Here is a 24909-nt window from a genome sequence, read left to right as displayed (position 1 = left end):
TTGGTCCATTTTTCTTCATATATAGGATCTCATCCTGCAGCCTTTGCTCACATGAGTGATCTGCTTAAGTTTATGCAGGAAATTCACTCCACCCACATAAAGCCCAAGTATTCAGGCTCTAATCAGGTAGGGTGCAGAGTGGCTGGGGAAGTGAAATCCACCCCTCAATCCAGGACCAGGGTGCAGGGTTTCTATGCTGGCCCCAGTTGTTGCTACTCCAGCCTATGGGCTGAAAAAGAAGCCAGAGCCCCTCTGTACCAGTTGCCCAGGATACAGGGCTCATCAGATTTGCATCAATGCAGATTTGTGATCATCTTTTTGGCCCACCCTGACCCACTCCCGGACATGACTGTAGCCTATGTAAAATCAGCATAGAGACTTTTTCCATGATGCAGGGGATGGTGCAGGCACCCCTCTATGGCCACTCAACCAGTAGATTCCTCATGCAGCTCCCATGCATGGATTAGCTGGTTGAGGGTCTTGCACAGATCCTCTGCTCCAGGGTGAACTTCACCCTATGGGACTGCACTGAGGAGTAAGGGCTGTAGAACCTAGCCCGTGAAAGCTTTTTCAGAGGTATCATTTAGCAAAACCTCAGGAGTAACTAATAAGATATTTGAGGCTGTTTTCAGTATTGATGGCTGAATAGTTCCATTGTAGTTTAAAACTAATTTCTAGGTTTGTGAGTCTGAATACAGAAGACATGTGATGGAGTGGACTAGACTCAGAGCCCCCTTGCTGGAGGCCTTAGGGCCCTGCCACACCCACCCCAGGAAAGGAGTAGTAGAGCTAAGTCCTCCAGCAGTCTAGAGAGACTGCACAGGAAGCAGCCAATCCAGGGGGAGACTGCAAAGGGCTAACCAATCAGAGAGGCTTCAGGAAGCAGCCAATCAGAGCAGAGGAGGGCTATATAAAAGGAGCTAAAGGGCCAAAGACCCTCAGTTCCTTGCTGGAGCTAGAGGAGTGCAGGTGGTGTTTTTTGGGTGGCCAAATCATGGCTACCTAAGTGCTGGCAGGGACTAGGGGAAAAGCTGAAGTGCTCTTGGCTGGCTGGCTGGCTGGCTGGCTGGTTGCTGGGCCTGTTGATTAGAGGGTCTCTGAGCTGGAACCTGGAGTAGAAGGCAGGCCTGGGTTCCCCTACCAGCCACTGGGGAAGTGGCACAGACTAGGCAAGTGGAGAGTGGACTGCCTGTGACAGTTTGCCCCAAAAAGATTTTAATACCCTGGAAGGAGAAAACCACAGTGACCTGGCCAGACAGCTAAGTCTTGAAGTAGAAGTTGCAGTTCCTGGTCAGAGAGGATGATGGGTGGAGAGACTGCCAGAGGAGGGTGCAGCACCTGGAAGGAGCTAAATCCCAGAGTGGCCAGGAAGAGGCATCCCCAATGGTAAGTGAACCTCCATGACACTTTGTCAACAATGATACTTGAACAACATGTTTTGATGATTTCACCATGTTACCTCAAGACAGTAGCAAAGCTTCATGTGATGCAGGGTTTTTAAAAGGTTATTTCTCTTGAACATGTAAAGAGTGATGTTGGTTCTTAGAAGGACACTCACACTTTTTATACATTTGTTCTCTTTCAGTTCTGGAGAAGTGGGCTCAGACACCCGCACCACTGACACTAATGTGAGGTTTGCAATTCATGTCAGTGGAGACATGATCAGACCCTTGGTGTAGTGGAGCCCCCATTCCCCTTCAGTGCTGGAAAGCAATGCTGCATACAGTGTGTGAATTCAGTTTCTGCACAATTTATAATTTCCATTAATTGCTTTAAGTGCTCTAATTTTTATACTGTCTTGTAAGGATCTTTGTTTACATTGATTGCAGAGGATAATATTTCTAGCATCAGTAACCATGGTAATGAATAACTCTATTCTCAGAATCGATGCCAGCTGCACTAGTGCCTTGATAGTAGCACTCAAGCGGTTTGCTAATGAGACTTTCCTTTACTGTAGGAGGCCATTTTCACTTGTCCATTGATTAGTCTGCAGTTTCTAAAAGACACATTTCATTATTAATGTGTGGAACTATGAATATCAGCTGTTGAGTGTAAGACATGATTTTAAAGTAAAAACATGAAGAAACTGCTTTTGAAGACTTTAAGGTAAGAAGTAGTCTATACCCCTCACCAAAATAAGGGCAAGTCCAGGTCACTTGAGGAACAGGTGTTTATCATACAAAATAGTATCACCAAATAAACCTTTTTATTCAGGAATGAGCTGCTCTTTATCACTGGAAAAAGAAGCTTAAATATTTTAAGATTAACTTTATACATTTCAAGTAAAGAATCACTTTGAAATATTTTAGCTATGCCATGTAGGAATTGTGTTGCTTCTGGATTTTAACTTATCAGATCAAAATAGTATTCTACATCTATATATGAACATGATTAAAAGATGTGGAAATAATATTTTGTGGTGGTATACATGAAATATTGTGCACGCTTTTATAAAAATATGGATAATTCACCTACTGCTTCTCTAATGTCAGGTAAAGAAGGATTTGTGGCCTTCTTATGGTTACCCATTAGGGTTGGGGGTCAGGAAACTGACACTGATTGCTGTAGGACTTTGTGCAGGCAGGTTAAGGTGTTGCCCTTCAGTTTTCCCTAGACCCATCCTACAGTCTACTCCAGCATTTTTTATGACCATGGAACGTGTTGGGGAAGAGTTAAATCATCATATTGACGTTTTGTAGACCCTGGCCTCCGAGCACAGAAATTAAAACTCTCCTCTGCTGACTTCTGATATTTTCCCTGATGCTATGTAGGTAAAAGGTCTGCAATAGTGCTGGAGTTTTTGCTTGGGCAGCCTGCATTTTGACTGACCCAGACAGCCAGACTATTTTAGAAAATGTAAGATGTTTCCCTCATAAGAATTGTGTCTCACACAACTGCGGTGACTAAGAGGTGTCTGTTGGCAAATGGTGACTTCTGCATGGTGACCACTGGCAATTTTGCTCCTAGAATATTATTATTAATAATAATAATGATGTGCTTGGCACTGTATAAGACCCAGATATCAAGCTAGCCTCTATCTGTACAGCATATAATGCAAACAATACAAAATGAATGAATTCAGTGGGGTTATTCATATAAATAAGGGCCATAGGATGAAGTCCATTATCAGCAGAGAGATGTCCTGCACTGTCTTCAGGGAGGCACAGTAACAATCTGCTTGTCCATATCAGACTCCTTAGGGAAGAATTCTTGGAGCAGACTGTTAAATTAATCACAGGGGTTTTGAAATGCTCTGCCAAGAGGGCTTTTAACTGTGTCTTTAAGGGTTTGTCGCAGGTCACAGGGAAAGAGGAAGGTGCCTTGACTGACATGGGGGAAATTCTCCACCCAGGCTAGTTTAAGTGATCTTAGCAAACCAGAGATTCTGGCTTAGTGGGTGTAGGGATAGAACATTGTTTGTTGAGAGCAGCAGGAAGCTTTGCCATTTAAATCATGCAGTTGCTTTATGCTATTGGTCATGGGGTGGCTGAGTCCCATCTCCTCAAGGTGCCCGAGCCCTGGTTGAATAAAAACCCCGGGGAATATGATTTGATGCTGCAGGTAGAACAAAACCCCAGTTGCCTGCTATGCTTTCTCTTTTAGACTGGGGAAGGACAAAGACAGCCGTCAGCAGCATGTCACTCCCACTCTCACTGGGAGGCTTATGTCAGCAGATCTTAGAACAGAAGGTTGGCATTGGAATAACTATTCCTTCATTTGTGCATTAGACCCAACGATGCAGCTTAAAACTGATATAACCTTGTCATAGGCCTTGTCATGAGGCTCACCCTGGCCTCTGCTAATTGACAACACTGCAGAAACTCTGAGCCAAATTTTGCCCTGATCTTCTGCTTCATGCAACCTCCCTGAAGTCAACATGTGGACATAATATGACTGGGGCAGGAGGGAGAGAAAAGGTGCTGTCTTTATATAGCTCTTCCAGATGGAGGGGGTCAAAATTCTGCTCTCACTTACATTGGTGTGAATCTAGAATAAATCTCTTAATTTCAGTGGAGTTACCCATGATTTACAGTGCCAAAAGAGCAGTACTTGGTCTAGCAAGTAGTTGCAGTAAGACAGGACAAGAATACAGGGAAGTTGCATGAGAAGAAAAAAATAAAGCCTTCATGAAAGTATAGTTTTTAACAATCTCTGCTGGATCTTAGATTCCATGCTGAGGCCATTGTTTCACATTTATTTTCTTGACTTTAGTTAGAATGATTCTTTTTTTTTTTTTAGAATACAGGATTCAGTTTTAGATTATCAATTGCAGTAGAAATATTCTGTCCCGTTGTATGCATGGATGTAAAGGCAAACCTGGCCCATTAGACATTTAGTGAAGGGAAACAAACTCAAAAGGGTTGAAGTATTTGTCATTTCATAGACCATCCCACAGTCTGCCCTTTTTTTAAGGCTGTAGTACTGTTCATTAGAAACAATTAATCTCTAGTGCTCTTATCTGCTGTCAGTTCACTCCACTGTCATGTGCTCAATCAGCTGTCAAGAGACAGCCAGGCATCACAGACTGACCATCTTCTCCAAATGTTTCCCTTCATTACTACTCCTCACCGGTGTTTAAATAAAACAAGTGCATGAACATGGTATATTTGTCACTCCGCATCTAGACAGAACAAAACACTTCTTTGAACACCATTCTCACAAGAATTGCCTTACTTTGTATTTAAACAGTAAATAGTCATCCACCTTCTGCTGCCTCTGGAAAATTAGTCTTATGATCTAATAAGTTTTAGATCTTCAAGTGAGGGAAAATCATATTCATGGGTGTCTTTGAGAGCTTTGAGGACCAGCTGTGCTAGGGAGGGTGAAGAGGGTTCAGAGCCCTGCCGTAGATTTTCTCCAATAGGTGTTTTTCTTGTCAGCAAAGCAACTTGTAAACATGATTTTAAAATTGGCATTCTGTCTAGCGGCCTCTTTGAATAACTGTTTCTGTCATTAACCAGTGAGATTGCTGAAGAGAGCAAAGGGGCATCACTCAGCCAGCTCAGGTTGTATTTCTCAGCATCTTTCAGCCATGTTCATTATATGAGCCTTTGTAAAACCTGTGTTTTCCCCATCTGAGCTCTAGTTGAGGTCTAGGTTAAGAGTTCCGTGAATAGTTTCACTATATACATATTTGAACATGCTTTATATTAGTCATTTCCAACCTGTGGGCTGTGCCGCACAGTCACCAGCAGGTGTCTAGGGTGGCAAAGCTTGCTCAAATTCCCTGTCTCCCATCCTCATGAAATTGATTTGCTCAATCATTTGTAACCAGATCCCCACTGTGACAGAATACACTCTTGTATTCATATCCGACACACTATTGTAGTAATCTTTGTGCAAAGTATGCCTTGTAACTCATAATTTGCTGGTCAGTATTGTCTTAGTAAAATAAGTGTGGCAACATTGTATGTGAAGTTAAGTTTCCTGTGTATGCTGTTAACACATTCCAAACCCCACAGCCCTGCCTAGGCAGAAGCGAGCCTGTCCTAAACAAAAGAAGGAATATGTACTTGCCTTACTTTGTATTTAAACAGTAAATAGTCATCCAGCAGGAAGGGAAGACAAAGGAAGCTCAAAGAAGTGAGAACCAGCAGGGGCAATCCTTCCACATAGACTTTGTCTCCTGGATCTCAGCTGGAAATGTTTTTCAAGAGGGGGAGTGAAACTCTAAAAAGGATGGACGAACACCCCAAGGTACCGCCCCACCCCATCCATCGCAATCACTGACCTGAGAAAACAAAAGGAAACTGCTGATGAACTGGAGGGATGGGTGGTCCTGACCTGAAAGCTTGGTCAGTAATCTGCTGGAGCATGTGGTGAGAAACGTTTTTCTTTTATGCTGCATTACTGTACTCACTTAAAATCTCTTTGTAGTAAACTTGTTTTACTGTTTTATCTAATCCTGTATGTTTAAGTTGAAGTCTCTGGGTACTCTATTTTAAATGAGCTGGAATATAATTTCTTTAAGGGAATAACAGACTTAATATATTTTGTACTGTCCAGGAGAGGGCTGGGCAGTACAGGACATTTCTGGGGCAAGGTTTGGGACTGGATCACCCACAGCATAATTAAGGCTAGTAAGAGCCAAAGGGTGGCTGGCTGGCTGAAGTGCACAGACATAGCTGGGAGTGACTTGCATGCATGAGGCTATTTGTGAGCAGTCCAGGTTGGCGGTTACTGCAGCAAAGCACTGTAAAGGGCACTCCAGGTTACAGGGCAGGGGTGACAGAGCCACCCACTAGTCAATTGTGCCTTGAGTTGTCGCACCCATTCAGAAGCCACACATGTCCCACAAGACATTACACTGATTCCTGCAACAACTCCCATAAAGAACTGCTGGAACGGACTCCTCCTTTAAATCACTATGGGAACCAGCACCAAGTGTTTTAGGGAGCACATGAGGAGGACAAGCTGGGAAAGGCTGAGTCCATACTCTCAGCATCACACAATACAATTGGCCAGAGATCCAGGTAAGCAGGGAGTAAATGTGACCTCCACTACATGTTCTGCTCTGTTGGCAGGGACATACAGTTTCAACAGACTAAGTTATTCCTTCTTTTGGATTTCCCAATGCTGGCTATTCTCCCTGTATTGGTCTTTCAAACTATAGATTCTTCAGGGCAGGGGCTGCCTTTGTGAATGCTCAACCAATAATAAATACTAGCAGTAATCACCAAAAGGGTTAGCGGCAGTTTAAAAACAATTATATTGTGTACAAAATCCCCCAGGATTCTTCAGGCTGCTAAAACCACTGAGTGCCAGGGTGACCTTACAATGGCTGGAGATGGCCAGTGGAGAATTCCCTTTTTTCAGGCAGACTGCTCCATTGTACAAGAGCTCCTTTAGAGGCAGCTCTCAGAACATCTGTGACAGCCACCCTCAGGCTCCTGGCACGAAGGGAGGAAGGGGGCAGGTTGGGGTGCCCGGGCGGGCAGGGTGTGGACAGAACAAGGGAAGGCATAAGGGAGTGGAGCTTTACTATATGCCCCTCGGCACTGCAGAAATGTCCCTGAGGAACTTTACTCTAGTGGCATAAACTAGAGCTGCTCCTGTAGAACTATAATTTGTTCCAGGACTGTGTGGCTGACAATCAGGGATAATCTGGATCTTTGACAGGGTCTTCAACATCAATGCAATTTTTCCAGCTTTAACCTCATCACTTCTGAGGTGTCCTTTCCTCTGCTAGAAATGGACAGCATTTGCTCTGCAGCATGTTGACACCATTCCACAACTCCTTCACTGCTCTTCTTGAGGCAGCTTCTGTATATTGGTCAAATGTGGCACTGTCCTTTGAAGAGGTGCTAATCCAGTTTCAGGGGTTGGCGAGAGTAGACGGAATACGCAGTGCAGCAGTTAATATAGGGGTAGCGGGAACATGGCAGCGCTTGGGTTTTCTTTTGGGTTCAGGATTGGAAATTAATATTTTTGTCCCCATTTATTCTCAATATTGAACTGAGAAATAAGGGCATGGGAATCTGAATCTTCACACAGCACTTGATCCAAATTGAGCTGTTTTGATGTAACCCAATTGCTTTTTTTATTTGTTGAAGGATGATGTGCAATAACTTGATACTTCCCAATGCTCTATCATTTGGGATGAGAGGGATGAACTCAATGAGAATGTGCCAAATGTCAGGAACACCTCTGTCTCTGGGCTCGGTTGCTTAGTAACCCAATGAGCTCAGCTGGGCCCAATAAACTGTCAAGTGACTGCTCCGTGGTAGGTCAGAAGAGCCAAGAGATCACCATTTAATACCTGTAGCAAAAGCAGCATATTGAGCAGCTGCTGTGTTCCATGCCTGCAGATGTGCCAGATCTGCTTCCTGTCCAGCCCTTGCTCTCCACATTGCCTTCTCCGCTCCAGCCCTAGTTCCTGCCTACTTCTGAACTACTGATTCCTAACTCCTGGCTCCAACCATTGGCTTGCCTCTTATCCATGCCTCTGGTTCTGTTGTCTGATTTTTTTTTTCTTTTTTGTTGCTCTGACTACTAGCCCAGACTCCTGCTGTGATCTCTAGATCACACCATCTATACCTAGGTATGTGATATCACGTTGCTTCCTGTTTGCTGTCTGTGACCTCAGTGACTCTTTGGCACCAACTGGCAGATGGCATAAAGCGCTCATAGGGATTTACAGGGATCCTTCGGTGCTGATATGTATAATTCACCAAAGGGTGGCATGTAAAGTCTCTACCAAGAGCCAGTAAGCTCCTGGCTCTTGGTAGAGTATGTAGGTACTGATAATATTTAAGTTGTAACCCTATACTAGAAATCCATGGTCTTGGAGTTAAAGCAGATTCCCCAGGAGGTGACAGGCCTTGGACAGATTCTGTTCAGGTAGGGGACAGGAGACACTTCTCTCTCTGTGGTCACATGTGCATTTTGCATCTCACATTGAAGTCTATTTACAAGACAGAACCACCACTTAATCAAGGTTGCAAAATTGACAGATTGTGAAATTTACAGAAAGGAACACAGCAGGAGGAGGGGGGAACTGGTTTATGAATAAAGATCAGAGAACTGTTTAGATATATCTGGGATTGCAAGGAGAGAGACTAATCCCCTCCAAGGAGAGGAACTGCCAGCATGTTCTATCTTATGAAAGGAGGGTCATGGCTAACCTGGCTGAAACTCTGCAAAGCTTACCTTCATTAGACAGGAAAGAATCTTGATTAAGTCTAGGCTCTAGAATGCAAGTTATGATTTTGTTTGACAACTAACCAATTGTTTCCAATATTTCTACTTTCTATCATTTTGAATCTCTACCCTTTGTTAAATAAACTTTTACTTGTTTTCACTATAAAAGTATCTAAGTGCTGTGTGTTAAATGAGTAGTGAATTAAAGGAATCTGCTAAGCTTGTGTACACTGCTTCTTTGAGAGCAGTGGATCTGTCAATTTTGTGAGTGTCTAGTGGGCCAGGAGCTGGTCACTCCAGAGGAGCACTCAGAGGTTGGAGCGTGCCTATTGCTATCTTGCAGAGACAGTAGATGGGGAGGAGGAGTACTTGTATTGCCCGTGAGCAGTGGAATCAGGGAACTGACTCATGGCAAGCACAAGCAAGGCTTCCTCACACTAAGGGCTGGTGGTAGCAAGGTGTCTCTCTCAACCCTGGGTGCCCCAGGGAAGCATCACCCTGCCTATGGGCCAGAATCTGGTTCCTTACCCATGTTAACTATTACCTCAATGCACAAATAGTCCTACTGAAATCAATGGGACTCTGCTCAGAGTATAGCACTACTCAGTGGCATGGCAGATCCAGGGCACTTGGGTGCCACAATGGATACTTGGCTGAACTGTCTCTCTGATTGGTCCCCGATGCTACAGCACTTCCCACAGACTCCCAGACTTCATCCACATATGGGCTCCCTGATGCTGGGCCAAATTCTCAGTTAATAGAAATCTGAATTAACTTCTGATTTCCATTAATGACTGGACTATTTTGCAGTTTCAGTGATTTCAGTAGACTGACTCTGGATTCTTATCTGTTTAAGTGAGAGCAGAATTTGACCCTATGTTTCCTGACATAGAACAGGGTGAAACAAAGTGATCCATTTTTCAAAGGCAGGAGATTATAGAATTCATGACACCTGCAACAATCTCAGTCCTTTAACTACAAGATCGGAGAGCAGGGTAAAGGTTCCTGTAGGAGCATTAAAGCTCAACATCTTGATTGTGGGTATAACTCTTAACTTAAGTTGCATTAATGCCATTTTTATATTGAATTCTATAACTTCTTTTGTGCTTTCTGCATCTGAGCTTTTGTTAGTCGATTGCTGTATAGGGAGTTTTACAATGTGTCTCTTACATACAGGCCCTTTCAGCTGTCATGCTTTGTGGCAATGCCATTCATTCTAGATGTGTAGTACATTTATTGTTTGGCGTGCTTCTTAATGCATGTTTCATTTGCCACTTGTCAACAAGATCAATGACCTGTTGAATTTCACTTGCAACAGCCTCCGTGCATAGGTCACTGCTGTCCAGGTCTTCTATCAATAGCTGTAACCAGGTTGCAGAACAGTCTGTCAGTCATTTAGAACAGACTGAAGACAGCACAGATCTAAATACAGACCATAGTGGGGATTATTCTTTATTTGCTTTTTATCAGGCAATGACTCATTATCATGTCACCAGTAAATGTCTCACACTCCAGTTCAGTGTGATGTGTAAAGGGGAGACGAAAGTTAGGTTTGTCCTTTGTTTCACTACTTTATGAAATACAAAGCAAAGCTTGGAAAATGTTCCCTTTTTACATTAAAAAACAAGTTTGTCCACAGTTTCTTACAGGACAACTGAAGTATTATGGTATCCAAGATACTACATAGAGGAAAACTGACCTACTGAGATGGTGGTGGTAATTTTTATCTTCAGCTTTATTATACCCACTTAATTCTAACACTTAAGAAATATCTGGGAGAAAAGACGCCTTGGCAAAGGCTCAGTAACTGTCCTTTCAGTTAAGGACAGGGAAACTGCAACTGAGACCTCCATGAGCTCTTCAGCAAAACCAGAGAGGCCAGTCCTGTCATTCACTATATCTCTAAGGTAAAAAGATAAGCAGGAAGACAAAATTTTTGCAATCAAGAAAAATTCTCTATAATAAGCAAAGAAGAGTACATGCTGTTTTTTATTTCCCTGGCAGGTCACCTTTAACTGGAACTGAGAAGCCTTTTTGAAATTCTAATCATTGTTCTTTTTCTAGTTTGTAGCCTCTTCAAAAAGAAAAACAGATGAATGGATCTCTACTTAATCTTGCTGATTGCCTTTCACTAACTTATCTCTATTGGGTTTGCTGTTGAAAGTAAAAACAATTATCAAAAGCTCTCAACAGAACAACTAGCAACATCTCTTCTAAAATACTCTGATATTCAACCGTAATGGCCTCAAATGCTCCAGCCTGACTAATAGTGCTACTGTAGTGTTTTGGCCATGACAGTGGAGATTTTTCATGTGATAAGTGAGGACACCGACTTTGAAACACTCATTCTCATTTTCTCCCCCCCTCCTATCTTTTCATCGATCTACTCACTTCCAATGCATGTGTATATTTGAAATACATCCATCTTTGTGGCATGGTATCTGAGCACAGTTCTCCCTTCCTGCTCATTATTTAAAATAGGATTTGCATTTATAAAAAGCCCCATTATTCTGCTCCACTTCTACCAGCTGCTGTTAATTTGCTTTATTCTTCCCACACTACATGAGGGCTTCAAGAGGTGGCAGCAGCACCCATGTTAGTCATTCTGGCAGGGTTGATGATTCTAGGGGAAAAAATGGAGGACAGGGTATGTGGAATGAGTGATTTTTTTTTTTTTCAAAAGTAAAAAATAAAATTTCTGTAACAAACTTAGTGATAGCGCTCTGTTTTTGAGTGCCCACAATAAGGAAAGTATATCTCAAACCACCAAAACAGAGCTGATCACTGTCCTAAAGAACTTACAATAAAAAAGTAAGGCAAAGGCAAGACAGTTAGTGAGAGCAACAAATAGTGAACGGAAGAGTTTGGGAGGGTGACTGTTATAATAATAATAAAGCTACATGGTCACTTAGGTTAGTCAAATATATATACAAGCCCTTGTCTTATTTCTGCATCCCATTTCCAGCCAAGAACAATAAAGACACTTCTTCTACAACCCTGGGCCGTTGTCTGGTTTTATTGTTGACCCAGTTCTTGTCTATAAACCCATAATTAACTTAACTTAATTGATCACACTAAAATATCAGCAGAACTACCCCAATGCTCAGGAATTCTTCCCTCTCCCAGTCCCTCCTGATCCACTCCTGGTTCTCCCTCAACAGCACACTGCAAGCTTTGTTCCTGTCTCCTTCCACTGATCTGCTGTGAGTCATTCCCCTCCCTCCACACAAGGCCCCATCCCCTGAACAAAAGAGGTTAAAGTTCATGCTATCTGTCTATCCAGGTATTTATATGGTGCCCATCCATTGTAGTATCTGACCACCTTTAGGTGGCGATGCGGCTTCCAGTGTTATAGACTTCCTTCATAAAGGAAGGAGGTCTGGTAAAGGAAGTTCCCTGTAAATCAATACTTACCAGTCATATCCTGGTCTACATATTGAACTCCTGTCAGGATGCAAATGTCCCAAACAGAGATGCAACGAGCCTGAAATGCTGCAGAATCCTTTAGCATCTCTAACATTTTGACCTCAGTTTCATGGTTTTTCATTTGTAAAAAGATAATGCCAGGTGTGCGTAGGCCTAAACTAGAAAAGGAAGATGGGCCTTGTGGTTTTGGCCCAAGGCAAGGAATCAGGAGGCCAGAGACCTATTCCCAACATAGATTTGCTAGTCTAAGCAAGTAATCTAATTTCTATACTCCTCAGATGTAAAATGCAGTATTAATCTCTATCAGTCTATCAATCATTAGATTAATCTAAACATTTTCTTCAGAGTTCACATCATGCAAAATGCATTAATGTTGGTAAAATGAGCTTTTTGAGATCCTTTCATGAAAGCTGCTGTAGAACATCATCTATGATATGAAATGAGGGACAACCCCCACAAAAGGAGGCAGATCTAAGAGCTAAAATAGCTGGTATACTGAAGTGGGAAATGGGGGCTGGAAGCAGTATGCAGCAGAGGTATAGTAGGATGAACCAATGGAGGGACACATGTGCAACAGTATGGGCTTTCAGCCACACACACACACAAGTGATTTGTAAAGTTGTGTATAAAAAACTCAGCCATTTTAGGCTATGTCTACACTTAAACACTTCACTTGTGTGCTCAGTGCAGTGACAGGAGGGGTTCTTCCATCACTGTAGTTAATCCACCTCCCTGAACGGCAATTGCTAGGTTGATAAAATTCTTCCATCGTTCTAGGGCTGTCTACAGTGGGTGTTAGGCTGGCTTAACTATATTGCTCAGTGGTGTGAATTTTTCACACTCCTGAGCAACATAACTGGGCTAACTTACATTTTTGGTGTAGACCTGGCCTGACAACCTAAAAATTGGATGGTAAGACTGCAAATTCCAGTGATGATCAGGGGAGCTGGAACAATTTTTATAATGGGGGTGCGGAGAGCCATTGAATCAAACTGTAAACTCTGGGTATAATGGAAACCACTTCATCCAGGGGGTGCAGCAGCGCCCTCCTCAGCTGTAATTCTAGTACCTGTGGTGACTTAAGATGGTGGTTTTCTAAATAAAAAAAGCTGTCAACCATGCCTGTAGCTAATTTCCATTGCTTCACACTTACTCAACAGGCATTCTCTGCTTCAGAGTGACCCACAGACCAAGTGGCAGTCCTGAAATCCTCTTACCTAGATTACATACAAAAAAATAAGTGTTAGGTATAACATTCATTGGTAGGCCCTGATTCAGGAAAGCATTCCAGTTCAAGAAGGGTATTGAAGCAGATACATTCCAGTGACTTCTTTCATGCTTAAAATTAAATATATGCAAGTGCCTTCTTGGGTAGGGAGAGATGTAAGCATGTGCTTAAGTATTTTTCCTATATCAAGGCCATAATGTTCTCTATTAAGAAAAGTGGTGGGCTGTAAGAAGCAGAGGCAAAATTATTTGGACAGTATTCTTGAATGTTGTAAAGTGTCCTTGCAGCAGTGGTGTAGCTGTGTTGATGCTAGGATATGAGACAAGGTGGGTGATATTGGACCAACTTCTGCTGGTGGGAGAGACAAGCTTTTGAGCAGCACAGAAGCCTTCAGGCCTAGGAAGTGTACTCAGTGCCACAGCTAAATACAAGGAAGAACAAGATAATATGAGGTAGATCAGGTCTGGGAAATGTCCTGAGTATCACAGCTAAACACAATACAATCTGAAGAAGAGTGCTGTGTAGCTCAAAAGCTTCTCTCTCCCACAGAAGTTGGTCCAACAAAAGATATTACTTCACCCACCTTGTCTCTGTAAAGTGTCCAGTATCTCTACAATATTCCAGTCTTCCAGAAAGGCAACTGGCTTTAATTTTAAACTGAAACATTACATGATCAACTTTGAGATGTTTGTTTAAAACAGTTCTCAGTATAACTGGCATTATTTTCCAATTTATAGATTTAAAAGTGAGCAGTCCTGTGGTGTGTTCATATATTTTGCATTCTCATAATCTGATCTCTTGCTTGCTAAATTTTTCATTTTGTTGTCATTGGCCTATTAATTCTGAAAGCTCTAGAGTAAATTCTAACTGCTCTCTCCACAGTTCTGTTACATGTGAGTTGTTTACATAATCCATCCACCTCTCTGTTCTGGAAGCTATCTAGGGTCCTAGGTATCAGACAGCATGTGCAGTGTGCTGTACTGTAATCCAGGAAAGTACAGAAAAGCTCTGCACAACTCCCAACACTTCTCAGCATCTGGAGAATCAGTATGATTTGAGTTATTGGGCTGCGCATGCCTTCACATTTACAATGTGAACACATTTAATTTATTAATGCTCAGTCTTGGAGCCTGTTTCTGTTAGTTGATGACCACTCACAACTCTTACTGCAGTCTGAGTTGCAGATGCTCAGCACTTCTTACATCAGATCTTTATTATAGCACCAAAGCACTATTGCTATGCGATAGCTAAAAGCAGACACAGAATTCACATGGCCATGCCCTTCCCAGAGCACTAGGGCTCAATCCTGTAAGGTTCAGAGTTCCCTCAATGCCCATTGGCTGCACTGGGAGGGAAGGGTGCTCAGTAGATCACAGATCGGAGCCTGTGGACAACACTGGGTGCCTTTCTTCTGACTCGCTCAGCTGGACTCAGTATTTTGGAATTTGCACTGCTCTGATGCCTGCCCTCTAACGTTTTTAATAATGTTCACAAGTAAGCCTAGCAATTGCACCGCGATGGAATGAAAATATTGTTCCCATTTGTAACACTGCACTGGGGCTTGAGGCACACATTCCAATGAACCTAATATAATTCTTGCACTCTTAAAAACTCGGTGCTGCCATTGCAGGGCACATGACTAGGAGTGAGCATGTGACTTAGAGGAAGTCAGATATAAGGCTTGTTGCCTGTTAAGCAGGAGCAGTAGATGGAAAAACACAAAACGTCAGGGAAATTGGGGACCTCTCTCTCCAGATGATTCAGGAAAGGCTAAGAAAAAGGAAGGTCCATTTCCTTCCCTTCCATTGGTGGGAGCTGGGAAAGTCTCCTGTAGTTAGTACACAGTATTTTGAATTGAGTTGCTCTTGATTTGTGACTTTGCATTAACAATAGAGTGAGCCCTGAAGATGGAGACTTGAGGTGCCTTGTAGTTGGGACTGTTTTCGTTCCCTGGCTAGTGAATCCGCTCATGCGGTTCACTCTATTCCTCAGATGAGGAAACTGAGGTAGAGAGAGAGACATGCCCAAGATTACCCAGAGCTGAAAGTAGAGCTTCCGGATTTTCTGATTCCCAGTCTGGTGCTTCTCCTATTAAGCGCTTGAGGAGATGGACACTACGCATGTGTGGCCTCATCTTTCCCTCAAGAATACACTTGACTTGCTAAGCTTCCTAGTGCTAGTAAATGTTTTAGTGCAGTTAGCTTGTAGAATGATCTCCCAAGGGAAGAGCTAAAAGCCCATTGCTCAACCTGTTTGAAATTAGATTGAACAAAGCTGACACAAATATATTGTCGGAAACAATGCAGCTCTGGCAAGGAGATGAACAACATGACCTATTTTATCTCTAACATCTGATTGGATGATTCCAGGGTTGTGGACAGCAGGAGAAATTACTGTGCAGAGTAAAATTGACTAAAAATGGAGTAACAGTATTTCCAAAATATGTCTGGCTCCAAACAGAACTGTTTCTGTGTTGAAATTTCCCACTTCATACAAATGTGAACTCTGTATGTTTTCTAGCAAGAAACATGGAAGAAATGTGCTACTGAAATCACTGAGCTGTGCTAAGTGGTGGACCTCAAGACACCTTGGGCTGGCCAGCAGGGTTTGCATTATATTTTCTCTTTTTATTTATCCCATTCCTAATGGTTCCTAACATTCGGTTAGCTTTTTTGACTGCAGCTGCCTAGTGAGTGGGTGTTTTCAGAGAACTATCCACAGTGATTCAAAGATCTTTCTTCAGTGGTAACAGCTAATTTAGATTGCATCTTTTTATATGTATATGTGGGATTGTTTTCCAATGTGCATTACTTTGCATTTATCAACATAGAATTTCATCTGTCATTTTGTTGCCCAGTTTTGTGAGATCCCTTTGTAATTCTTTGCAGTCTGCTTTGGCCTTAGCTATCTTGAGTAATTTTGTATCATCTGCAAATTTTGCTACTTCACTATTTACCCCTTTTTCCAGATCATTTATGAATATGTTGAATAGTACAGACCCCTGCTATTTACCACTCCCTGTTCTGAAAATGGGATTAGCTAAAATTAAAGGTCATGGGGGTAGCATTCCATATTAATGATGTAGACTGTAAAATAGAAGTGATAGAATGGTTAAAATAGAGTTTGTTTGGGTCAAAATCATGTTGGGAAGAAAGATTCCAGGCTCACTGGGACAATGCTTGAGGTCTGCTACAGACCCCCAGGATCCAATTTCAATAAGGTTAGAGAACTTTTTAATATTTTTAATAGAATAAATACTACTAGAAATTGTGACTATAGGAGAATCCAATTTCTAAAATATAGATTGGAGGACAAGTGCTACTAATGGAATGGCCCACATATTCTTGGATGTGATAGCCAACAGATTTCTTGACAAAATAGTCACCAAACTAACAAGAGATGCCATTTTAGATTTAGTATTGTAAGTAGTGAGGACCTCATGGAAGAACTGATTGTAGAGGACAACCTTTGTTCAAGTGATCATGAGTTAATTCTAAATGGAAGGATAAAGAAAAAGAAGTCTGCAACTAGGGTCCTTGATTGCAAAAGGGTAAACTTCTAAAATTAAGGGAATTAGTTAGAGAAGTGGACTGGACTGAAGAATTCAAGGATCTGAATGTGGAGGAGGCCTGGAATTAATTTCAGAGACTTTGACGGAAAGTCTCTGAAGTCTCCATTCCAAGCAAGGGGGGGAAACTTCCCTACAAAGTGGACGAACAAACCTCTCAAACTCTTTAAGAGAAAGTAGAAAGCCCACGATGAATGGAAGAAAGGGTGGATCAGCAAGGAAAGCTACCTCTTGGAGGTCAGAATGTGAGTACTGCCAAAAGCCAAACAGAGTTGGACTTCTCAAAGAGAACTAAAACCAATAGTAAGAGGCTCTTCAGCCATATAAATAAAAACAAGGCAAGGAAAGAAGTGGGACTACTAACACTGAGGATGCAATGGAGATTAAAAATAATCTAGGTACATATGGCCCAACACCTTTGCCTTAGATTTTAATAAGAGTAATAAGAGTAATGAGGAGCTTGAGGACAGACGGTGGCTAATGGGAACGAGGCTATGGAAGTAGAAATGACCCAGTCTGATGTGGAAGTCAAACTCAAACTACTTAATAGGACCAAAGTGAAGAGTTCAGATAATCCTCATCCAAAAATATTTAAGAAACTAAACTGGCACATGAAATTGCAAGACAATAGCAAGGATTTTTAGTGAATCCATAAACTCAGGGATTCTACCCAGTTACTGGAGAATTGCAAATATAGTACCTATATTTTAAGACAAGAGGAAAAAGTGATTTGGGAAACGACAGGTCAATTAGTTTGACTTCAGTTGTATGATAAGTGTCAGAACAAATTTTGAAAGTGGGAATAGTTAAGTACATAGAGGTAATTGGGATAAAATACAACATGGTTTTACAAAAGAGAGATCATGCCAGATCAACCTGATCTTTCTTTGAGAACCAATTTTCTAGACAAAGGAAAGGCAGTAGGCAGGGCTGTCCCTAGAAGGGTGCGGGACCTGGGGCAAATCAGCTTGGCTCATGCTCTCAGGGATGTTGAAGCATGCAGCCTAATGGCGTACCACAGGTCTCTGGTGCCCGGGGACCACTACTTACATTTGTGTCCCCCGCTCCCCCCCCCCATTGGCAGCAGTGTCCCGTGGATGGGAGGTGGTGGTGTACAGGCCCTTTCCCTCTCTTCTTCACTACCCCCTTCTTCCCCCATTGTGGGAATGGAAGTGGGGAGTGACGGGCAGATGCCCCTGAGCTGCCCAGTGTCCCCATGGCTCCCTCCCTGTGCCCAGTGTGGGGGCGGAAGGGCCAGGAGCAGCTTGCTTCCCCGCAGCAGGAGGTCTCAGCTACTGGCAGGCTGGGGTCGGCATGGCTGCCAGTAAAGCCCAGCAGCCTCTGGCTGCCTGCAACAGCAGGGGGTGGCTCCTCTAAGGCCCAGCTGGCACCCCCCCCTCAGTACGCCACTAGCGGGGAGGGGGCCCTGAAGTGCGGGGCCCAGGGTGGTCGCCCTGATTCATTGTACCCTAGGGACAGCTCTGGCAGTAGCGCTAAACTACCTGGATTTCAGGAAAGCATTTGATACAGTTTCACATGGCAAATGATTAGTTAAGCTGGGGATTAATATGAGAATTGAAAGATGGGTAAGGAACTGGCTAATGAGAAGACTACAGTGGGTCATGCTGAAGGGGTGAACTGTTAGACTGGAGGGAGGTAACTAGTGGCGTTCCTCAGGGATCAGTTTTGGGACTGATCTTATATCTTATAACATTTTCATTAGTGACTTTAGCACAAACAGTAGGTGTGTGCTAGTAAAATTTGTAGATGACACATAGTTGGGAGGTATCGTCAATACAGAGGAGTCTGGAATATCGTATAAGATTTGGATGACCTTGAAAACAAGAGTAATTGAAATAGGATGAAATTTAATAGTGCAAAGCACAAAGTCATGCACTTAAGGATTAACAGCAAGAATTTCTGCTATAAGGTGGGGATGTATCAGTTGGAAGTGACAGAGGAGGAAAGACTTGGGTGTACTGAATGATCAAAGCATGACTGAGCTGCCAATGTAGTGTGGCCATGAAAAAGGCTAATGCAATCCTAGAATGCATCAGGCTAGGTATTTCCAGTAGACATAGGGAAGTGTGATTACCTTATACAATGCACTGCTGAGACCTCATCTGGAATACTGTGCAGTTCTGGCCTCCCATCTTTCAGAAAGATGAATTCAAACTGGAATGGGTGCAGAGAAGGGCTACTTGGATGATCAGAGGAATGGAGAATCAACCTTATGAGAGGACACTCAAAGAGCTTGGCTTGTTTAGCCTAACCAAAAAGAGACTGAGGGGAGATATGATTGCCCTCAATAAATACATCAGAGGGATAAATATCAGGAAGGAGTTATTTAAGGGCCCACTGCTGACACAAACAAATGGATATAAATGTCCGTTAATAAGTTTAGCTTGAAATTAAACAAAGGTTTCTAACCATCAGAGGAGGAGTGGAACAGCCTTTAAGGGGATTAATGGGAGCAAAAAAACATAACTTGTTTCAAGACTGGACATGATAAATTTTGTGGAGGGGATGGTATGACATTGCCTACAATAGCATATGGCCCATGACTTTTAGCACATCTCCAAAGCAAGAAATGGGCCACTAATAACTCAGGTCTCCGCATTTACAGAGAATTCTTTCCCAGGTGTCTGGCTGGTGCCTCGCCCTCATGTTCAGGATCTAACTGATCACCATATTTGCAGTTGGGAAGGATTTTCCCCCAGGTCACACTGGCAAAGACCCTGGGGTTTTTTTGTGTTTTTTACCTTCCTCTGCAGCATGGGGCCCGGGTCACTGGTTGGTTTGAATTTGAGTAACTTGAAGTCTTAAATCAAGATTAGAGGAATGGGTGACTGAGGTTCTGTGGCCTGTGATATCCAGGAGGTCAAACTAGAGGATCACTTCTGGCCTTAAAGTCTGAGTCCATGAGATATTGAAGAATAATACTTTGATTTGTCTAATGGTTTCATCCATAAAACTCCCTGTATTTTACAAAGACAGATAAGCAAGACTATCCCTGTTTTACATAGAGAGGAAAAACAAGGCAGAGAGGGTAAATAACTTTAACACATAGCAGGTCAATACCACAGCCAGAAATAGAAGCTTTTCCAGTCCAGTGCTCTATACACGGGATCACACTCTCTGATACTTAATGCAGGTGATCATTGTTCAGGTAACCAAGGACGAGTTGCTAAATTTATGCTCAGGATGTCATTTCTGCCATAGTACTAACGGGGAACTAGATTACTGTTCATTCCTCCAGGGGAAGGTGAAAAAACTCAATCATCTGTTAGTATTAGGTTGGCATAACCCTCATGATTATTTGTGAAAGGAGAAAGCATTGATGGAGCTTGATACTGCTCTCTGTATGTCTCACCACACCAGTCTTATATTTTCTAAAGCAGTGGCTCTCAACCAGGGGTACTCAGGTCTTCCAGGGGGTACATCAACTCATCTAGATATTTGCCAAGTTCTGCAACAGGCTACATAAAAAAGCACTAGCAAAGTCAGTACAAACTAAAACTTCATACAGACAATGACTTGTTTATACTGCTCTATATATTATAGACTGAAAAGTAAGTACGATATTTATGGTCCAACTGATTTAGTTTCTCATTTTTACCCTATAATTATAAAGTAAGCAATTTTTCAGTAATAGTGTGATGTGACATTCTTTTGTATTTTGTCTGATTTTTTTTTTTTTTAAAGCAGGTAGTTTTTAAATGAGGTGAAACTTGGGGGTACATAAGAAAAATCAGACTCCTGAAAGGGGCACAATAGTCTGGAAAGGTTGAGAAGCACTGTTCTGAAGTATTCACTGTAATGCATTGGTGACATTCCCTGCATATTCCTAATCCAGATTTTGGAACAGCCAAGAAATTGACTACCTCCAGATATTAATCCTAAACTTTCTGCAGAGCGCAGTGCATGCTGGGACGGGACTTGGAGTTTAATCACTGCTGGGTGAATACTCAAACAATGCAACATGTTCAATGTACTTACTGAGTCTCAGTTCCTTGACTTAGAGTTCCCACTAACCAGAGTCATAACAGATGCTTCCTGTCCAAACAGCAGGGATGGAACATATTGAAGTGGCAGTATGTGGAAGCCTGTAAAGCTGTGCTGCTGTTGATGTCATTCTACAGAGGCTGTCAATCAGATACCTTTCATGAGCACTGCAAAAATTCATTTAAAAACTCCAGCCTGGTAAAATCCCAAAGGCAGGGTTACATTTTAGGAATCCTTGAGGGGGTGGAGGGAGCAGCTGCACTAAAGGGTTTTGGTCATGCTTAGCTAGGCCTCAAGATGCCTTGGGCCTGGTTACATTTAGATCTATGGATAGTATGTATTGCTGTTCTATGTTGCACAGCTTTCAACAAATCTGAAGGAAAGTGTTCAGTGAAGCCCAGCATGAGCTCATTTGATAGACCTTACAAATGTAGGTGTCATACCAACATTGGGAAATTCAAGCATGAACTCTGGATGGTAAATTGTGGGCCTTTTGGTGTGCTCTGAAGTCAGCAAAGGTCACAATGAGCAAGTAATTAGGCTACTGCACATGTTAAAAAATGCCAGCCATGTCACCCACATTTTTTAATAGTATTTGCCATTAGATATTCCTCTCAGCAGCACTTCCCTGGAATCCATAGGTCTGACTAGGACATGGCAGCCTGGTCCTGTGAGAGATTTACAGAACGTTGCCTGTAGGTAACTGTTTTAATATTCAATTTATTAAAGGGTGGTTCAGCTGTATTCATAGTTGGCTTATAGAGCTGAGACCTAATACCACACATCTCTTTTCCATCTTAAGGTTTTCTACTACCATTCATCGCTGTAGTATTGGAGTGCATCTTCTATGGAAGTTCAATAATAAAGTCTGTAGTTGACTTCATGGAGTCTCTGGCTCTTCTCTCTTTTTTTGGAGTTTAAACTTTGCTTGAGGTAGCATGTGTGTTTTGGTTTTTGTTTTTTTTTGGGGGGGGGCGTTCTTTTTAGATTTTGTTAACAACCTCTTTTGGTTGAGGTTGTTTAGTGGATAGAAGGGGGTGTCAGAGCTGTGAGTCCTCTTTCATGAAAGAGAGGCTTTTGAAGAGCCATGTTTCGCAGTGTTTCCTAAAGGCTCTGGATTTGCCTGATTTCCTCTGAGGCTGTTCCACAGCCTGACCCTTTTACCAACAAGGTCATATATCTTGGTTTGAATAAAAAATCATGAACTGTGACATTAAATTGCTACTTTCTTTTATCTGCGCTCCTTTTAGAAACAGGATTGGGCCAAACTGAGATCTCAGCTTTCCCATCTCTAGTACCTCTGGGACGTGTAAGTACATTCCACAGTTTGCCCCTGTAAACACTCCCTGCAATGCGAAGTGATACTATCATAGGGTGTCTAGATATTTAAGGGGAGTCTGGGCCCAGGCTACCTCTGAGGTAATTAAAGGGGAAAGCCTTAGGTGGTTGGTTGATAATAAGCACCTGGACCTGATAAAAGGCCATCAGGATTCAGTTGAGTTTTCTGAGCAGCTCCCTCTAAGGGAGAGGAGCTCTGAAAAACCACAAGCCTCGAGGAGGGCTGTACAACTCCTGGGCCCAAGAGGAGAGATTTCATTTCAACCCTTTCTTGTATTTAATAAAATTGAAGTCCAGCAGGGGAATTTTGTATTATCCTTTTGGAGTTTGTGGCGTTTGTAAGGGGCCCTGAGAGAAGGGAAACTGAAGCAGAGTGCCTGCAGCATCACATTAGAATACATAGCAGGCACACCCTGTGACAGAGGTGTAATCCTTTTACATTTTATCGCTGAAATAGGTGAACCATTTGAAGACCAATATGACGCAACTTCCCCTCCCTCCCTCCACTGGTTTCAAGTTTTCAAAGTTGCAATTATCCTCACTGCCAGCAGATGGCAGCAGTAAAGCACCATTAATGTTTGAATTGCCTGCAGGTGTTGAGTTGCCAAACATGTTTTGTTTTGAAAAATGCAAGTTTTTTTTAAAAAAGCTTTAATTTCAACAATGGCATTCAAATATCATGGATATATTCTTTGGTCACTGCATGTGATTTGCTCTTATCTTAATGGGCTCTATGTATGTATCAAGAGCAGAACACATCTTATATGCATGCTTGCTTTTAAAAGATTGTCATTTTTATATCCACAGGAGACCAGTGTACTATCTCAAGGAAAGTTGTCATGTTGCTCTAAATATTATCCACTTTATACACTTATAACCTGGTGAAAAATAAATTAATTTTAGTGATTATCCAATCCAAACTTGAATTATTCTGTTTTATTATTTGTGGTGGTGTTGGTGGTTCTGGTCTGCTTACAGTTTCTGGTGTCTCAGGGAAAGCTAAATTAGAAAATTCCACAAAGTCAGAGTAAAATCGTAACAGGCTTGTTCATCAATAGAACAGATTCAAAAGTGAGAAGGGACCAGTACCCAGCGTGATCATCTAGTGTAACCTCTTACCTAACAAGGACCATCCAACTTTCCAAAATTCCTGGAGTCTGTGAGTACCTACATGAGGAAAAAATATTTAATAATGGGCTCTTCAGTCTAGCAGAGAAAGGTAACCTCTTATCCTACGGCTGGAAGTTGAAGCTAGACAAATTGAGACTCGAAATAAGGTGTAAATTTGTAACAGTGAGTAATTAACCTTTGTGTAAGGGGCCACCAGGCCCCTTACTGAAACTTAGTAGAGTTTTTGGTTGGCCCTCTCCCAGTACCAAAAGAAAGGGGAAGGCCAATGAGAAATCAAGACCCTGGGACTCAGTCCCCAGGGCCAATGGGAGAGGTCAGCGCTCCAGGTCAGCCAGATGGGCGGGCAGGCAGGCCAATGAGGGACCCAGAAATCCCATTGGCAGTGTGAGCTGGAGCTGCCTGGGCTAGAGTGGGCGTAGCTAAGGAGAGAGCAGCAGCCAGAGCTAGAGAAGCAGCCCAGGGAGCAGAGCTGGAGGCAGAGCAGCAGCAGCGCTGAGGCAGAGTGGAGTTGGGGCAGGAGCAGTCTGGAGCAGAGTGCGGTGAGCAGCTGGGAAGAGTGAGGGGGACCCTTGGCAGAAGGCCTAGCACAGGAAGGTGCCCAGACTTGGAGGGGGATCATGACCCTGATGGTGGGGCAGATACCGGGAAGAAGGTTCCTGCCACCTAGAGCCTGAGGGCATGAGGCCACTGTTAGAGCAAGTGTCCGACATGCTGCATCCCTGCAGCACAGCCAGGGCTGGGCAGAAGGCCTGGAACATGTAAGTTCAGGCTGGTCCTCACTTGCGTTCCAGAGATGCTGTGTGTGGTGTCTTCTGCCTACGGGGCGGTGTTAGGTGTTTCCCTTGAATCTTTCCCATTTTTCCTTAATTTTAATTGGTGTCTGTTTAATAAATTGTATTTGCTTAGAACTGTCTGCAATGGTCAGTGGGTCAGGGAAGCATCCAGTGCAGAGAGCGTACCCTGGAGTGGGGACACCCTAGCCCCTGCCCGAAGCAGCCATGACAAGATTGGGGGTTGAGCCCCCCGCCCCCCCCCTCCAGGAGTCCTGTACCCAGCCTTGTTGACGTTACAAGGACTCTGCCACACAGGCGGGTGGAAGGGGAGTCCTTGAGGTCAGGCAGGCCTCTGGATAAAGAGTGGGAGTGGGAACTCAGAGCTTTCACTAGCCCATTCCAACAAGGCAGTGTGTAAACCAGGAAAGTTCCCCACAATACTGGGACCATCCCCCGCTTACTGTTAGACCAATTTCCAAGGGGGTGTAATGGATTCTCAATCACTGACCACTTTTAAATCAAGACTGGATGTTTCTCTGAAAGAGATGCTCCAGGAATTACTCTGGGGAGTTCTTTGGCTTGTATTATATAGGTCAGACTACATCATCAGAATGGCCCCCTCTGGCCTTCAAATCTATGAATACTCCTGCATGACACACTGCTGAAAATACCCTCTGCAGGATTAGAAACAAAACCAAAGTCCTGACCACGCGTCATCAGTGATGCCATGGCCCCCGTTCTGACCTGTGCCAGGGACTATTCAGTGTGACCTTTTTCTTCATTCTCTCCTCCTCAATACC

At 43.0% G+C, this 24909-nt stretch overlaps 1 long non-coding RNA gene across 1 annotated transcript; it reads left to right on the top strand.

Annotated features, from left to right (window-relative positions):
* The first annotated feature begins 983 nt into the window (after positions 1-983).
* On the top strand, positions 984-23325 carry LOC137162809 (uncharacterized). Its single transcript, XR_010922505.1, has 3 exons — positions 984-1386; positions 22118-22176; positions 23013-23325. It is a non-coding gene; the product is annotated as an uncharacterized lncRNA (long non-coding RNA).
* The last annotated feature ends 1584 nt before the right edge of the window (positions 23326-24909 follow it).

This window comes from Emydura macquarii, unplaced genomic scaffold (assembly GCF_026122565.2).
Source record: "Emydura macquarii macquarii isolate MOO-44397 ecotype Brisbane River unplaced genomic scaffold, CSIRO-AGI_Emac_v2 contig_2473, whole genome shotgun sequence".
Lineage (NCBI taxonomy): Eukaryota > Metazoa > Chordata > Testudines > Chelidae > Emydura > Emydura macquarii.
The sequence above is the reverse complement of the archived record's forward strand: the minus strand, read 5'-3'. Positions and strand labels throughout refer to the sequence as shown.